The 17455-nt window shown below is 38.5% G+C and overlaps 2 non-coding genes across 2 annotated transcripts; both read left to right on the forward strand.

Moving 5' to 3' along the window:
* Positions 1–6383: 6383 nt before the first annotated feature.
* On the forward strand, positions 6384–6491 carry LOC148548083 (small nucleolar RNA R71). Its single transcript, XR_015897793.1, has one exon. It is a non-coding gene; the product is annotated as a small nucleolar RNA R71 (small nucleolar RNA).
* An 8003-nt stretch (positions 6492–14494) lies between these two features.
* On the forward strand, positions 14495–14602 carry LOC148548084 (small nucleolar RNA R71). The gene has a single exon (XR_015898343.1). It is a non-coding gene; the product is annotated as a small nucleolar RNA R71 (small nucleolar RNA).
* The last annotated feature ends 2853 nt before the right edge of the window (positions 14603–17455 follow it).

Consider the following 17455-nt stretch of genomic DNA (forward strand, 5'->3'; position numbering starts at 1 on the left):
TCCCACGGAGATTGTTGGTATGAAGCAAGCTATAGTCACCTTGTAAATCTCAGTCAGGCAGATATAAAATGGTGATTGTGTTTTCGAATAATATATAATAGAATAGGGATAGAGGTACTTATGTAAATCATTGGTAGGAATTTCAGATAAGCGAATGGAGATGCGTTTGTTCCTCTGGATCTCTGCTTTCCTGCTATCTTCATCCAATCAGTCTTACTCCTTTCCAAGGCTGGCTGTATGCAAGGGCATCACCGTTGTTAGTGGCTACATCCCCTCCTCTCAGTGAATAATATGCTCACGCACCCTGTCACGGCACGGCTATTCATCTGTCGGTTCTCGATCATGCTGGAATAGGATTCACCCTCCTTTTGCGTCTGTCACTAACGCCCAGCACTCACGAGTTTGAAGCTCGTCACAGTCATTCAATCATTGAATCCTACTCGGAATACCACAGACAAGGTTTAGACTTTCCGGATTCTCTTGAATGCCGCCATCATTCTAGCTTACGCCACGAAGATTCTGGTTAAGAGATCTAAGAGATATTCATTCTAGCTTATTTCATGTAGAACGGAAGTGTTTGTCAGGCACGTGTTCATAGGGGAGATGGTGATGAGCGTCACACATAATCATCACCTTCATCACGTTCTTGGGTGCGAATGGATATCTTAGAAGCGAAATAAGAAGAATTGAATAGAAAACAGTAGTACTTTGCATTAATATTTGAGGAACAGCAGAGCTCCACACCTTAATCTATGGAGTGTAGAAACTCTACCGTTGAAAATACATAAGTGAAAGGTCCAGGCATGACCGAGATGGCCAGCCCCCTAAAACGTGATCACAGGATCAAAATACAATCCAGGATCCAAGATGGTCAAAAAGACTAGTAAAATGTCCTATTTATAATAAACTAGCTACTAGGGTTTACATGAGTAAGTAATTGATGTATAAATCCACTTCCGAGGCCCACTTGGTGTGTGCTTGGGCTGAGCTTGAGTGTTTCACGTGTAGAGGTCCTTCTTGGAGTTGAACGCCAGTTTTTGTGCCAGTTTGGGCGTTCAACTCTGGTTTTGGCTCCTTTTCTGGCGCTGGACGCCAGATTTGGGCAGAAAGCTGGCGTTGAACGCCAGTTTACATTGTCTATTCTTGGCTAAAGTATGGACTATTATATATTGCTGGAAAGCCCTGGATGTCTACTTTTCAACGCAATTGGAAACGCGCCATTTCGAGTTCTGTAGCTCCAGAAAATCTATTTTGAGTGCAGGGAGGTCAGAATCCAACAACATCAGCAGTCCTTCTTCAACCTCTGAATCAGATTTTTGCTCAAGTCCCTCAATTTCAGCCAGAAAATACCTGAAATCACAGAAAAACACACAAACTCATAGTAAAGTCCAGAAATGTGAATTTAACATAAAAACTAATGAAAACATCCCTAAAAGTAACTAGATCCTACTAAAAACATACTAAAAACAATGCCAAAAAGCGTATAAATTATCCGCTCATCACAACACCAAACTTAAATTGTTGCTTGTCCCCAAGCAACTGAAAATCAAATAGGATAAAAAGAAGAGAATATACTCTAAATTCCAAACTATCAATGAAACAGAGCTTCAATCATATGAGCAGGACTTATAGCTTTTTGCCTCTTGAATAGTTTTGGCATCTCACTTTATCCATTGAGGTTCAGAATGATTGGCATCTATAGGAACTTCAGATTTCGAATAGTGTTATTGACTCTCCTAGTTCAGTATGATGATTCTTGAACACAGCTTCTTTATGAGTCTTGGTCGTGGCCCTAAGCACTTTGTTTTCCAGTATTACCACCGGATACATAAATGCCACACACACATAATTGGGTGAACCTTTTCAGATTGTGACTCAGCTTTGCTAAAGTCCCCAATTAGAGGTGTCCAGGGTTCTTAAGCACACTCTTCTTTTTCTTTGGACCTTGACTTTAACCGCTCATTCTCAAGTTTTCACTTGACACCTACACGCCACAAGCACATGGTTAGGGACAGCTTGGTTTAGCCGCTTAGACCAGGATTTTATTCCTTTAGGCCCTCCTATTCACTGATGCTCAAAGCCTTGGGATCCTTTTTATTTGCCCTTGCCTTTTGGTTTTAAGGGTTATTGGCTTTTTCTGCTTGCTTTTTCTCTTTTTTTTTCTATATTTTTTTTTGCCTATTTTTTTTTCTGCAAGCTTTGTTCTTTGCTGCTTTTTCTTGCTTCAAGAATCATTTTTATGATTTTTCAGATTATCAAATAACATGTCTCCTAGTCATCATTCTTTCAAGAGCCAACATATTTAATATTCTTAAACAACAACTTCAAAAGACATATGCACTGTTCAAGCATACATTCAGAAAACAAGAAGCATTGTCACCACATCAATATAATTAAGCTAAGTTCAAGGATAAATTCGAAACTCATGTACTTCTTGTTCTTTTGAATTAAAACATTTTTCATTTAAGAGAGGTGATGGATTCATAGGACATTCATAACTTTAAGACATAGTTACTAACTACTAATGATCATGTAATGAAGACACAAACATAGATAAGCACATAACATAGAAAACGAAAAACAGAGAAAGCAAGAACAAGGAATGAATCCACCTTAGTGATGGTGGCGTTTCCTTCTTGAGGAACCAATGATGTCCTTGAGCTCTTCTATGTATCTTCCTTGTCTTTGTTGTTCCTCCCTCATTGCTTTTTGATCTTCTCTTATTTCATGAAGCATGATGGAGTGCTCTTGATGTTCCACCCTTAGTTGTACCATATTGGAACTCAATTCTCCTAGGGAGGTGTTGATTTGCTCCCAATAGTTTTATGGAGGAAAGTGCATTTGAGGCATCTCCGGGATCTCATGGTGATGAGCTTCTTGCGCCTCTTGAGCTCCATGAATGGGCTCTCTTGCTTGCTCCATCTTTTTCTTAGTGATGGGCTTGTCCTCTTTAATGAGGATATCTCCCTCTATGTCAATCCCAGCCGAATTGCATAGGTGGCAAATGAGGTGAGAAAAGGCTAACCTTGCCATAGTGGAGGACATGTCAGCCACCTTGTAGAGTTCTTGAGGTATAATCTCATGAACTTCCACCTCTTCTCCAATCATGATACTATGGATCATGATGGCCCGGTCTATAGTAACTTCACACCGGTTGCTAGTGGGAATGATTGAGCATTGAATAAACTCCAACCATCCTCTAGCTACAGGCTTGAGGTCCAATCTTCTTAGTTGAACCGGCTTGCCTTTGGAGTCAATCTTCCATTGAGCTCCTTCCATGCATATGTCCATAAGGACTTGGTCCAACCTTTGATTAAAGTTGACCCTTCTAGTGTAGGGGCGTTCATCTCCTTGCACCATGGGCAAGTTAAACGCCAACCTCACATTCTCCGGACTAAAATCTAAGTATTTCTCCCGAACCATTGTAACATAATTCTTTGGATCCGGGTTCCTACTTTGATCATGGTTCTTGGTGATCCATGCATTAGCATAGAACTCTTGAACCATTAGGATGCCGACTTGTTGGATGGGATTTGTTAGAACTTCCCACCCTCTTCTTTGAATTTCATGTCGGATCTCCGGGTACTCATTTCTTTTGAGTTTGAAAGGGACCTCAGGGATCACCTTCTTCTTGGCCACAACATCATAGAAGTGGTCTTGATGGGCTTTGGAGATGAACCTTTCCATCTCCCATGACTCGGATGTGGAAGCTTTTGTCTTCCCTTTCCCCTTTCTAGAGGATTCTCCGGTCTTAGGTGCCATCAATGGTAATAGAAAAACAAAAAGCTTATGCTTTTACCACACCAAACTTAGAATATTGCTCGCCCTCGAGCAATAAACAAAAGAATAGAAGAAGAAGAAGAAGAAGAAATATGGAGAGGGAGAGGGAGATGTGGTTTCGGCCAAGAGGAGTGTAGAGGGATGTGTTGTGTGAATTTGATGAAGAATGGAGGGCTTTATATAGGGAAGGGAGGGGGGGTTAAGGTTCGGCCATATGGGTGGGTTTGGGTGGGAAATTGGTTTTGAATTTTGAAGGTAGGTGGAGTTTATAAGGTAGGTTTATGGGGAAGAGTGGATGGATGTGAGTGGTGAAGAGGTGATGGGGAAGAGAGTTTGAGGTGATTGGTGAAGGGTTTTTGGGGAAGAGTGTTTATGGGGTTGTGTGAAAGAAAGTGGTGAGAAGAAGTGAGTAGAGGTAGGTGGGGATCCTGTGGGGTCCACAGATCCTGAGTGGATCCTGTGGGGTCCACAGATCCTGAGGTGTTTCAAGGATTTACATCCCTGCACCCATTAGGCATGTAAAAATGCCTTTGCACACAACTCTGGGCGTTCAGCGCCAGGTTGGTGGCCATTTTGGGCGTTCAATGCCCATTTGTGTGCCATTTCTGGAGTTGAACGCCAGAACCATGCCTGTTCTGGCGTTCAGCGCCCAGAAGCTGCCCATTTTGGGCGTTCAGCGCCAGAACCATGCTCTGTTCTGGCGCTGAATGCCAGACAGATGCTCCTCCAGGGTGTGATTTTTCTTCTGCTGTTTTTAATTCCGTTTTCAATTTTTATATTTATTTTGTGACTCCACATGATCATGAACCTAAGAAAACATGAAAAACAATAAAAATAAGAATTAGATAAACATTGGGTTGCCTCCCAACAAGCGCTTCTTTAATGTCAATAGCTTGACAGTGAGCTCTCATGGAGCCTCACAGATGTGCAGAGCTTTGTTGAGACTCTCCAACACCAAACTTAGAGTTTGGATATGGGAGTTCAACACCAAACTTAGAGTTTGGTTGTGGCCTCCCAACACCAAACTTAGAGTTTGACTGTGGGGGCTCTGGTTGACTCTGCTTGGAGAGAAGCTTTTTCTGCTTCCTCTCCATGGTTGCAGAGGGAGATCCTTGAGTTTTAAACACAAGGGAGTTCTCATTCCATTGAAGGAATATTTCACCTCTGTCAACATCAATCACAGCTCTTGCTGTGGCCAGGAAAGGTCTTCCTAGGATGATGGATTCATCCTCTTCCTTTCCAGTATCCAGGACTATGAAATCAGCAGGGATGTAAAGGCCTTCAACCTTTACTAACACGTCCTCTACTTGTCCATAAGCCTATTTTCTTGAGCTGTCTGCCATCTCTAATGAGATTTTAGCAGCTTGCACCCCATAGATTCCCAGTTTCTCTATTACAGAGAGGGGCATGAGGTTTATTCCTAAACCAAGGTCACATAGAGCCTTAAAGATCATGGTGCCTATGGTACAGGGTATTATGAACTTTCCAAGATCCTGTCTCTTCTGAGGCAATGTCAGTTGATCCAGATCACTTAGTTCATTGATGAACAAGGGAGGTTCAACTTCCCAAGTCTCAATGCCAAATAATTTAGCATTCACCTTCATGATTGCACCAAGAAACTTGGCAGTTTGCTCTTCAGTAACATCCTCATTCTCTTCAGAAGAGGAATACTCATCAGAGCTCATGAAGGGCATAAGGATGTTCAATGGAATCTCTATGGTCTCTAGATGAGCCTCAGAGTCCTTTTGTTCCCTAGAGGGAAGCTCCTTATTGATCACTGGACGTCCCAGGAGGTCTTCCTCCTTGGGATTCACGTCCTCTCCTTCCCTTACAGGTTCGGCCATGGTGCTTATGTCAATGGCCTTGCACTCTCCTTTTGGGTTCTCTTCTGTATTGCTTGGGAGAGTACTAGGAGGGATTTCAGTGATCCTTTTACTCAGCTGGCCCACTTGTGCTTCCATATTTCTAATGGAAGACCTTGTTTCATTCATGAAACTTACAGTGGCCTTAGATAGATCAGAGACTAGATTTGCTAAATTAGAAGCATTTTGTTCAGAGTTCTCTGTCTGTTGCTGAGTTGATGATGGAAAAGGCTTGCTATTGCTAAACCTGTTTCTTCCACCATTATTAAAGCCTTGTTGGGGCTTTTGATCCTTCCATGAGAAATTTGGATGATTTCTCCATGTTGAGTTATAGGTGTTTCCATAAGGTTCACCTAAGTAATTTACCTCTGCCATTGCAGGGTTCTCAGGATCATAAGCTTCTTCTTCAGAAGATGCCTCTTGAGTACTGTTGGATGCAGCTTGCATTCCATGCAGACTCTGAGAGATCATATTGACTTGCTTAGTCAATATTTTATTCTGAGCCAATATGGCATTCAGAGTATCAACCTCAAGAACTCCCTTCTTCATAGGCGTCCCATTACTCACAGGATTCCTTTCAGAAGTGTACATGAACTGGTTATTAGCAACCATGTCAATGAGTTCTTGAGCTTCTGCAGGCGTTTTCTTTAGGTGAATGGATCCACCTGCAGAAGTGTCCAGTGACATCTTTGATAGCTCAGATAAACCATCATAGAATATATCCAGGATGGTCCATTCTGAAAGCATGTCAGAAGGACACTTTTTGGTCAACTGTTTGTATCTTTCCCAAGCTTCATAGAGGGATTCACCTTCTTTTTGTCTGAAGGTTTGAACATCAGCTCTAAGCTTGCTCAGCTTTTGAGGAGGAAAGTACTTGGCTAAGAAAGCCGTGACCAGCTTATCCCAAGAGTTCAGGCTGTCTTTGGGTTGAGAATCCAACCATAATCTAGCTCTGTCTCTTACAGCAAAAGGGAAAAGCATGAGCCTGTAGACTTCAGGATCTACTCCATTAGTCTTAACAGTATCACATATCTGCAAGAATTCAGTTAAGAACTGAAAAGGATCTTCAGATGGAAGTCCATGAAACTTGCAGTTCTGCTGCATCAGAGAAACTAATTGAGGTTTCAGCTCAAAGTTGTTTGCTCCAATGGTAGGAATGGAGATGCTTCTTCCATGTAGATTGGAATTAGGTGCAGTAAAGTCACCAAGCATCTTCCTTACATTATTATTATTTTCGGCTGCCATTTCTTCTGCCTGTTCGAAAATTTCTGAAAGGTTATCTCTGGATTGTTGTATTTTAGCTTCTCTTAATTTTTTCTTCAGAGTCCTTTCAGGTTCTGGATCTGCTTCCACAAGAATGTTCTTATCCTTGCTCCTGCTCATATGACAAAGAAGAAGGCACAGAAAAATAATAATAATAATAGAGATCCTTTATACCACAGTATAGGGATCCCTGTGTGAGTAGAAGAAAAGGGGGAGACAAAGAATGTAATATAATGGAAGAAACACAACTGTGAGGAGGCTAGATATGTGAGATGAGATGTTAGGATATGAATGAATAAATAGAATGAGATGGGAGAGGGAGAATTTTCGAAAATATTTTTGAAAAAGAGTTAGTGATTTTCGAAAATGGTTTTTGAAAAAATGTTAGTAATTTTCGAAATTTTTTTTTTTGAAATCAAAAATAAAAAATAAAAATAATTAGTTAATAAAAAAGAAATTTTTGAAAAAGAGGGAAGATATTTTTGAAAATTAGAGAGAGAGAGTTAGTTAGGTAGTTTTGAAAAAGATAAGAAACAAACAAAAAAGTTAGTTAGTTAGTTGAAACAAATTTTGAAAAGATAAGAAGTTAGGAAGTTAGAAAAGATATTTTGAAAAGATATTTTTGAAAAAGATAAGATAAGAAGATATTTTTGAAAAGATATGATTGAAATTAGTTTTGAAAAAGATTTGATTTTTTTTTTTAAATCTCAATTAATGATTTGATTCATAAGAAATCACAAGATATGATTCTAGAACTTAAAGTTTGAATCTTTCTTAACAAGCAAGTAACAAACTTCAAATTTTTGAATCAAAACATTAATTGTTATTGTTATTTTCGAAAATTTGGTATAAAAATAAGAAAAAGATTTTGAAAAAGATAAGATTTTCAAATTGAAAATTTGATTTGACTCATAAGAAACAACTTGATTTTAAAAATTTTTGAAAAAGTCAACTCAAATTTTTGAATTTGATGAGAGAAAAAGGGAAAGATATTTTTTTGATTTTTGAAATTTTTATGAAAAACATGAAAATTATGCAATGCATGAAATTTTTAGATCAAAACAATGAATGCATGCAAGAATGCTATGAATGTCAAGATGAACACCAAGAACACTATGAAGATTATGATGAACATCAAGAATACATTTTTGAAAAATTTTTAATGCAAAGAAAACATGCAAGACGCCAAACTTAGAATTCTTTAATGCTTAGACACTAAGAATTCAAGAATGCATATGATAAACATGAAAAGACACAAAACAAAAAATCATCAAGATCAAACAAGAAGACTTACCAAGAACAACTTGAAGATCATGAAGAACACTATGAATGCATGATATTTTCGAAAAAATGCAAGATGCATATGCAATTGACACCAAACTTATAACATGACTCAAGACTCAAGCAAGAAACAGAATTTTTTTTTTTATTTTTATGATTTTCTAATTTTTTTGGATTTTTTTTTTTTGAAAATTGTATGAAAAAGAAAAATAAGGATTCCAAAATTTTTAATATGAATTCCAGGAATCTTGCATTCTTAGTCTAAAGCTTCAGTCCAGGAATTAGACATGGCTCACTAGCCAGCCAAGCTTTTCAAAGAAAGCTCCAGTCCAAAACACTAGACATGGCCAATGGCCAGCCAAGCTTCAGCATTTAACACGAGAGTATATTGCTCTTGATAACAAAGTGCAAGCCTCAGTCCAAATAAATTTAGACATGGCTTTACAGCCAGCCAGGCTTTACATGCTTCATGAAACACTAGAATTCATTCTTAAAAATCTTGAATAAAATTTTTGAAAACATTTTTATTTTTTTTTTCGAAAACAGATGAGAGATTTTTGAAAATATTTTTGAAAGATTTTTGAAAACAAAACAAAAAGAAAATTACCTAATCTGAGCAACAAGATGAGCCGTCAGTTGTCCAAACTCGAACAATCCCCGGCAACGGCGCCAAAAACTTGGTGCACGAAATTGTGATGTCCAGGCTTGAACAATCCCCGGCAACGTGAGCAACTTGGTACGCGTAATCGTGATTACACTTTAATTATGTAAAATTCATAGCTCTTTCTTTCCTTGGCAATGGCGCCAAGAACTTGGTGCCAATACCATGGTTCACAACTTCGATACAACTAACCAGCAAGTGCACTGGGTCGTCCAAGTAATACCTTACATGAGTAAGGGTCGAATCCCACGGAGATTGTTGGTATGAAGCAAGCTATAGTCACCTTGTAAATCTCAGTCAGGCAGATATAAAATGGTGATTGTGTTTTCGAATAATATATAATAGAATAGGGATAGAGGTACTTATGTAAATCATTGGTAGGAATTTCAGATAAGCGAATGGAGATGCGTTTGTTCCTCTGGATCTCTGCTTTCCTGCTATCTTCATCCAATCAGTCTTACTCCTTTCCATGGCTGGCTGTATGCAAGGGCATCACCGTTGACAGTGGCTACATCCCCTCCTCTCAGTGAATAATATGCTCACGCACCCTGTCACGGCACGGCTATTCATCTGTCGGTTCTCGATCATGTTGGAATAGGATTCACCCTCCTTTTGCGTCTGTCACTAACGCCCAGCACTCGCGAGTTTGAAGCTCGTCACAGTCATTCAATCATTGAATCCTACTCGGAATACCACAGACAAGGTTTAGACTTTCCGGATTCTCTTGAATGCCGCCATCATTCTAGCTTACGCCACGAAGATTCTGGTTAAGAGATATAAGAGATATTCATTCTAGCTTATTTCATGTAGAACGGAAGTGTTTGTCAGGCACGTGTTCATAGGGGAGATGGTGATAAGCGTCATACATAATCATCACCTTCATCATGTTCATGGGTGCGAATGGATATCTTAGAAGCGAAATAAGAAGAATTGAATAGAAAACAGTAGTACTTTGCATTAATCTTTGAGGAACAGCAGAGCTCCACACCTTAATCTATGGAGTGTAGAAACTCTACCGTTGAAAATACATAAGTGAAAGGTCCAGGCATGGCCGAGATGGCCAACCCCCTAAAACGTGATCACAGGATCAAAATACAATCCAGGATCCAAGATGGTCAAAAAGACTAGTAAAATGTCCTATTTATAATAAACTAGCTACTAGGGTTTACATGAGTAAGTAATTGATGTATAAATCCACTTCCGGGGCCCACTTGGTGTGTGCTTGGGCTGAGCTTGAGTTTTGCACGTGTAGAGGTCCTTCTTGGAGTTGAACGCCAGTTTTTGTGCCAGTTTGGGCGTTCAACTCTGGTTTTGGCTCCTTTTCTGGCGCTGGACGCCAGATTTGGGCAGAAAGCTGGCGTTGAACGCCAGTTTACATTGTCTATTCTTGGCTAAAGTATGGACTATTATATATTTCTGGAAAGCCCTGGATATCTACTTTCCAACGCAATTGGAAGCGCACCATTTCAAGTTCTGTAGCTCCAGAAAATCTATTTTGAGTGCAGGGAGGTCAGAATCCAACAGCATCAGCAGTCCTTCTTCAACCTCTGAATCTGATTTTTGCTCAAGTCCCTCAATTTCAGCCAGAAAATACCTGAAATCACAGAAAAACACACAAACTCATAGTAAAGTCCAGAAATGTGAATTTAACATAAAAACTAATGAAAACATCCCTAAAAGTAACTAGATCCTACTAAAAACATACTAAAAACAATGCCAAAAAACGTATAAATTATCCGCTCATCACATATGCACTGTTCAAGCATTCATTCAGAAAACAAAAAGTATTGTCACCACATCAAAATAATTAAACTAGTTTCAAGGATGATTTCGAAACCCTGTACTTCTTGTTCTTTTGTAATTAAAACATTTTTCCTTTGAGAGAGGTGATGGATTCATAGGACATTCATAACTTTAAGGCATAGACACTTAAATACTAATGATCATGTAATAAGACACAAACATAAACATAAAGCATAGTAAACGAAAAATAGGAAAATAAGAACAAGGAGATTAAGGAACGGGTCCACCTTAGTGAGGGTGGCGTCTTCCTCTTCTTGAAGAACCAATGGTGCTCTTGAGCTCCTCTATGTCTCTTCCTTGCCTTTGTTGCTCCTCCCTCATGGCTCTTTGATCTACTCTAATCTTATGGAGGATGATGGAGTGCTCTTGATGCTCCACCCTTAGTTGTCCCATGTTGGAACTTAATTCTCCTAGGGAGGTGTTGATTTGCTCCCAATAGTTTTGTGGAGGAAAGTGCATCCCTTCTGGCATCTCAGGGATTTCATGGTGAGGAATTTCCTCATGCTCTTGTTGAGATCCATGATCTCTTGTTTGCTCCATCCTTTTCTTAGTGATGGGCTTGTCCTCTTCAATGAGGATGTCTCCCTCTATGTCAATTCCAGCCGAATTGCAGAGGTGGCAAATGAGGTGAGGAAAGGCTAACCTTGCCAAAGTAGAGGACTTGTCAGCCACCTTGTATTGTTCTTGAGGTATGATCTCATGAACTTCCACTTCCTCCCCAATCATGATACTATGGATCATGATGGCCCGATCTATAGTAACTTCAGACTGGTTGCTAGTAGGAATGATTGAGCGATGAATAAACTCCAACCATCCTCTAGCTACAGGCTTAAGGTCCAGTCTTCTCAATTGAACCGGCTTGCCTCTTGAGTAAACTTTCCATTGAGCTCCTTCCACACATATGTCCATGAGGACTTGGTCCAACCTTTGATCAAAGTTGACCCTTCTAGTGTAGAGACGTGCGTTTTCTTCCGTCATTGGCAAGTTGAACGCCAGCCTTACATTTTTCAGACTGAAATCTAAGTATTTCCCCCGAACCATGGTAAGCCAATGCTTTGGATTCAGGTTCACACTTTGATCATGGTTCCTAGTGATCCATGCGTTTGCATAGAACTTTTGAACCATTAAGATGCCGACTTGTTGAATGGGGTTGGTGAGAACTTCCCAACCTCATCTTCGGATCTCATGTCGGATCTCCAGATACTCATTCTTTTTGAGCTTGAAAGGAACCTTAGGGATCACTTTCTTCTTGGCCACAACTTCATAGAAGTGGTCTTGATGGACCTTTGAGATGAATCTCTCCATCTCCCATGACTCAGAGGTGGAAGCAATTGCCTTCCCTTTCCTCTTTCTTGAGGTTTCTCTGGCCTTAGGTGCCATTAATGGTTATGGAAAAACAAAAAGAAATGCTTTTACCACACCGAACTTAAAATATTTGCTCATCCCCGAGCAAAAGAAGAAAGAAAGAAGGAGAAGAAGAAGAGAAATGGGGGAGAGGGAGAGAGGTGTGTATTCGGCCAAGGGGAAAAAGAAAGGGTTGTGTTATGTGAAAATGAAGAAGGAATGAGAGGTTTATATAGGAGTGGGGGGTTTAGGGTTCGGCCATTAGGGCTGGGTTTAGGAGGGAAAAGAGTTTGGATTTTGGAGGTAGGTGGGGTTTTTTAGGGAAGAGAGGATGGATGTGAGTGGTGGAGAGGTGAGAATAAGATGTGGGGATCTGTGGGGTCCACAGATCCTGTGGGGATCCTGTGGGATCCACAGATCTAGTGAGGTCAAGGACTTAACATCCCTGCTCCAATTAGGCGTGTAAAAGACCCTTTGCATGCAATACTGGCGTTTAACGCCAGACTGTTGCCTGTTTTTGGCGTTAAACGCCCAATTGTAGCCTGTTTCTGGCGTTTAACGCCAGGTTGATGCTTGTTTCTGGCGTTAAACGCCAGACAGATGCTTGTTTCTGGCGTTTAAATGCCAAAATGCTCCTCCTCCAGGGTGTGCTATTTTTAATGCTATTTTTCATTCTATTTTTGATTTTTCAGTAGTTGTTGTGACTCCACATGATCATCAACCTAATAAAACACGAAATAACAAAAGGAAAATAAAATAGATATAATTAATTAACATTGGGTTGCCTCCCAACAAGCACTTCTTTAATGTTAATACCTTGACAGTGAGCTCTCATGGAGTCTCACAGATAGTCAGAGCAAGGTTGGAACCTCCCAACACCAAACTTAGAGTTTGAATGTGGAGGTTCAACACCAAACTTAGAGTTTGATTGTGGGGGCTTTGGTTGACTCTGTAGTGAGAGAAGCTTTTCATGCTTCCTCTCCATGGTTACAGAAGGAGATATTTGAGCCTTAAACACAAGGTTATCCTCATTCAGTTGAAGGACTAATTCTCCTCTGTCCACATCAATCACAGCTTTTGCTGTGGCTAGGAAGGGTCTTCCAAGGATGATGGATTCATCCTCATCCTTCCCAGTGTCTAGGATTATGAAATCAGCAGGGATGTAAAGGCCTTCAACCTTTACTAATACGTCCTCTACTTGTCCATAAGCCTGTCTTCTTGAGTTGTCTGCCATCTCTAATGAGATTCTGGCAGCTTGCACCTCAAAGATCCCAAGTTTCTCCATTACAGAGAGTGGCATTAAGTTTATTCCTGACCCCAGGTCACACACAGCCTTCTCAAAGGTCATGGTGCCTATGTTACAGGGAATTGGGAATTTACTAGGATCCTGTTTCTTTTGAGGTAGAGTTTGCTGAACCAAGGCATTTAGTTCCTTGATGAGCAATGGAGGTTCATCCTCCCAAGTCTCATTACTAAATAATTTAGCATTCTGCTTCATGATTGCTCCTAAATATTGAGCAACTTGCTCTTCAGCAATGTCTTCATCTTCTTCAGAAGATGAATAGTCATTAGAGCTCATGAATGGTAAAAGGAGGTTTAATGGAATCTCTATGGTCTTTAGATGAGCCTCAGATTCCTTTGGTTCCTCAAAGAGAAACTCCTTATTGGTCACTGAACGTCCCAGGAGGTCTTCCTCACTAGGATTCACGTCCTCCTCCTCCCTTGTAGGTTCGGCCATGATGGTCAAATCAACGGCCTTGCACTCTCTCTTTGGATTTTCTTCTGTATTGCTTGGGAGAGTACTAGGAGGAGTTTCAGTGACCCTTTTACTCAGCTGGCCCACTTGTGCCTCCAAATTTCTAATGGAGGACCTTGTTTCATTCATGAAACTCACAGTGGCCTTAGATAGATCAGAGACTATATTTGCTAAGCTAGATAGATTCTGCTCAGAATTCTCTGTCTGTTGCTGAGTGGATGATGGAAAAGGTTTGCTATTGCTAAACCTGTTTCTTCCACCATTATTAAAGCCTTGTTGAGGCTTTTTTTGATCCTTCCATGAGAAATTTGGATGATTTCTCCATGAGGGATTATAGGTGTTTCCATAGGGTTCACCCATGTAATTCACCTCTGCTATTACAGGGTTCTCAGGATCATAAGCTTCTTCTTCAGAAGATGCCTCTATAGTACTGTTAGATGATTCCTTCAATCCATTCAGACTCTGAGAGATCATATTGACTTGCTGAGTCAATATTTTATTCTGAGCCAATATGGCATTCAGAGCATCAATTTCAAGAACTGCCTTCCTCAGAGGCGTCTCATTACTCACAGGATTCCTTTCAGAAGTGTACATGAACTGGTTATTTGCAACCATGTCAATGAGTTCCTGAGCTTCTGCAGGCATTTTCTTTAGGTGAATAGATCCACCTACAGAATGGTCCAATGACATCTTAGATAATTCAGACAGACCATCATAGAATATATCCAGGATTGTCCATTCTAAAAGCATGTCAGAAGGACACTTTTTGGTCAGTTGCTTGTATCTCTCCCAAGCTTCATAGAGGGATTTACCTTCTTTCTGTCTGAAGGTTTGAACATCCACTCTAAGCTTACTAAGCTTTTGAGGAGGAAAGAACTTGGCTAAGAAAGCTGTGACCAGCTTATCCCAAGAGTTCAGGCTATCTTTAGGTTGGGAATCCAACCATATTATAGCTCTGTCTCTTACAGCAAACGGGAAAAGCATAAGCCTGTAGACCTCGGAGTCAACCCCATTGGTCTTAACAGTATCACAGATCTGCAAGAATTCAGTTAAGAACTGAAATGGATCTTCTGATGGAAGTCCATGAAACTTGCATTTATGTTGCATCAGAGAAACTAATTGAGGTTTAAGCTAAAAATTTTTTGCTCCAATGGCAGGGATTGAGATGCTTCTTCCATGTAAGTTGGAATTTGGTGCAGTAAAGTCACCAACCATCTTCCTTGCATTGTTATTATTTTCGGCCATGTCTCCTTCTTTTTCGAAAATTTCTGTCAGATTTTCTCCAGAGAGTTGTGCTTTAGCTTCCCTTAGCTTCCTCTTCAGAGTCCTTTCAGGTTCAGGATCAGCTTTAACAAGAATATTCTTATCCTTGTTCCTGCTCATATGAAAAAGAAGAGAACACAAAAGAAAATATGGAATCCTCTATGTCACAATATAGAGATTCCTTATGTAAGTATAAGAAGAGAAGAATAGAAGAAGAAAAAGATAAGAATCCAAACACAGAGGGGAAGAGTGGGTTCGAATTCTTGAGTGAAAGAGGGGTGTTAGTAGATAAATAAATAAATAGAAGGGGATGAGAGGTGGAATTTTTGAAAATAATTGAAAAGAAAAAGAAAATATTTTTTTTTAAATTAAAATTAAAATCAAAATTTGAAAATTTAAAAAGAAAAAGAAAATTAAATCAAATTAAAATTTAAAACAAATAGTTAATTAAAAAGGAATTTTGAAAAAGAGGAAGGTGATTTTCGAAAATTAGAGAGAGATAATTAGTTAGGTAGTTTTGAAAAAGATAAGAATCAAACAAAAATATAGGATTAGTTTGAAAAAGATTTGAAAATCAATTTTAAAAAGATAAGAGGTTAGAAAAGATTTTAAAATTGATTTTGAAAAAGATGTGATTGACATTTATTTTGAAAAAGATTTGAAAAAAGAAATTTAAAAAGATTTGATTTTGAAAATTAAAGTTGATTACTTGACTAACAAGAAACAAAAAGATATGATTTTAAAATTTTAAAGATTGAACCTTTCTTAATAGGCAAGTAACAACTTGAAATTTTTGAATCAATCACATTAATTGTTAGTAAAGATTTTAAAATTATGAAATAGAAATAATAAAAAGATTTTGAAAATAAATTTGAAATTTTCGAAAATCATGAAAGAAGAGTGAAAGAGATTTGATTTTTGAAAAAATATTTGAAAAAAGATAGAATTTTTAAATTAAAAATTTGATTTGACTCATAAGAAACAATTAAATTTTAAAAACTTTTGACTAGATCAAATCAAATTTTCGAAAATTTATGAGAAAATAAGGGAAAGATATATTTTTTTTTATTTTTGAATTTTTAATGAAGAAAGAGAAAAATAACAAAAAGACTCAATGGATGAGAATTTTGGATCAAAACAAACAATGCATGCAAGAACACTTTGAATGTCAAGATGAACACCAAGAACACTTTGAAGATGAAGATGAACATCAAGACTTATTTTTGAAAATTTTTAAGAAAAGAAAAACATGCAAGACACCAAACTTAAAAATTTTTATTCTCTAGACACTAATAATTCAAGAATGCATATGAAAAACAAGAATAGACACAAAACAAGAAAATGCAATGATCAAACAAGGAAATTCATCAAGAACAATTTGAAGATCATGAAGAACATATGACGAATTTTCGAAAATTAGAGAAAATTGTAAAAGCATGCAATTGACACCAAACTTAAGAATTGACACTATACACAAACAAAAAAACACAAAATTATTTTTGGTTTTTATGATTTTATTAAAATTTTTTGGATTTTTTTGAAAATTATTTGGAAAAAGAAACATAAGGATTTCAAAATTCTTAATGAGAATTCCAGGAATCATGCAATGGTCTTCTAAAGCTCCAGTCCAGGAATTAGACATGGCTTACTAGCCAGCCAAGCTTTCATTGAAAGCTCCGGTCCAAAAGACTAGACATGGCCAATGGCCAGCCATGCTTTAGCAGATATAAATCAGACATACAACAGCTGATACTTCATTCAACTTGCTTCTATGCTGATGAGTGGAAGCCTCAGTCCAAAAGAATTTAGACATGGCTTTACAGCCAGCCAGGCTTCAACATGCTATCTTGAAACTCTAGAATTCATCTTCAAAATTTTTAAGCCATAGAATAATTTGTTTTTTTTTTTAAATATTTTTATTTTTTTGAAAATTTTTTTCGAAAAAAATAAAAATAATAAAAACAAAAAGCTTAAAATTAAAATAAAATTTACCTAATTTGAGCAACAAGATGAACCGTCAGTTGTCCAAACTCGAATAATCCCCGGCAACGACGCCAAAAACTTGGTGCGCAGAAATCGTGACGGTTCATTCCTTGGTAACGGCGCTGAAAACTTAATAAGCACGTTCATAATCTTAGTTCTTTGTCACAACTTCGCACAACTAACCAGCAAGTGCACTGGGTCGTCCAAGTAATAAACCTTACGTGAGTAAGGGTCGATCCCATGGAGATTGTCGGCTTGAAGCAAGCTATGGTCACCTTGTAAATCTCAGTCAGGTGGATTCAAATGGTTATGGTAAATTGATAATTAAAATATAATTAAAATATAAAATAGGATACAGATACTTATGTAATTCATTGGTGAGAGTTTCAGATAAGTGTATAGAGATGCTTTTGTTCCTCCTGAACCTCTGCTTTCCTGCTGTCTTCATCCAATCATTCC

Source organism: Arachis ipaensis, chromosome B8, assembly GCF_059453495.1.
Source record: "Arachis ipaensis isolate K30076 ecotype BB chromosome B8, ASM5945349v1, whole genome shotgun sequence".
In the NCBI taxonomy this organism is placed as follows: Eukaryota; Viridiplantae; Streptophyta; class Magnoliopsida; order Fabales; family Fabaceae; genus Arachis; species Arachis ipaensis.